The following is a 1,452-nucleotide window of genomic DNA, read 5'->3' as shown; positions in this document are numbered from 1 at the left end:
AAAGTATCCTTTGCATCATGATTTTAAATAATATATTTTAAAAAATAATTCATTTTGCATAAAGGATTTGAAAAAAGTTAGGTTTTATCCCATCACTATTATATCTTATAACCATGGGCACAATTTCATCAAAATATTTGAAGGGGCTTATTACATCTGATTTCGCCCTCCCAAAAATTATTTTTGTTTAATAATTTGTATAATTTTTTTAAATTTTAAAGGGGCTAAATCCTTTAATTTGCTTCTTTAATTATTACAGTAAAATAATATTGAACTACAATATAACTGTCAATTGAAACGGATGACTATCAGAAAGAAAATTTACTAAAATTATAACATGAACAATCAATACTTTGTCAGCTTTCATGAAAGCTAACAAGAGACTATAGAAACTCGCTTCAATTTAAAACCCTTGTACCACGATGTGAATTGATTGAACTAGTTTAAAGAGCTTCTTCTTGTTATTTTAAAATAGAGGTTATAAATTTTTTTTAAATGGGTAAATTACAAAACACGTCTAACTCGTCATTTAGAAGACATTAATTTCATATAAAAGTTATAAATAATTAAGAAAAATATCAACTAAAACATTTTTTTTTACATTATTACTTTTTACAATTGGTTATAAAGTATAGATCATGGTTCAAGAGGACTATACAATTTCTTCAAAGCCTTGCCTTAATTCGCTCATGGTTTAATTATTTATGTATAAAAAAACTTTACAAAATGATTAATATACTAAAAATATTAAAAAAATTTAATTTTTGGTCATGTGTTGATGAGTAACTTCAGTCTAGCTCGATAAATAGAATTTGGTTGGTTAAAGTAAATGGCTTAGCGGTGATCACCAGAAAGATTTTAGTTTGGCCTATCTTACTTCAATTTTGGGGAGAAGTTAAATTTTAGTAAATATATGATATGTCAAAATTTGTCTATATTGTAGGATTTATGGTATAAGAACTTACTAGTAAGAAAATAATTTGCATAAGAATACAAAAAACAGCGATTTTTAAACAAAATAATTATATAAATACATGTATTCGTTATGGTCAATATAGAATTACGAGTAATGTGCATATTGACTGGAGATTGTGGTAGTGCCTATACTTAACGGGCAATACAACTGAAGTTCAACTTGGATCGGTCAATATAGTACTGCCTGGCGTAAAATGGGTAATTTGTATCATATCATATTATTAGATATCTGATACTACTTCTATTATAATGATGTCGACACTATTGTTGTAGTAAATATCTTTATGTTTATTACAATGACTTTTAGTAGCGCACTGATTGTTGTTGTGTGAGCACATTTTAAATGGAATCATTACTTTATAACAATTTAATAAGCGTTATCGATAAAAAAAATAAAAATAATGCATTTTTAAGCAAATTTAAGTATGACAAACTAGTGGCTCAATTAATGAAAGTAAAATTAATAATTGATCAGGT

Source organism: Daktulosphaira vitifoliae, unplaced genomic scaffold, assembly GCF_025091365.1.
Source record: "Daktulosphaira vitifoliae isolate Bord-2020 unplaced genomic scaffold, ASM2509136v1 Scaffold_4, whole genome shotgun sequence".
Taxonomy (NCBI): domain Eukaryota; kingdom Metazoa; phylum Arthropoda; class Insecta; order Hemiptera; family Phylloxeridae; genus Daktulosphaira; species Daktulosphaira vitifoliae.
This window is presented reverse-complemented; position numbering follows the sequence as displayed.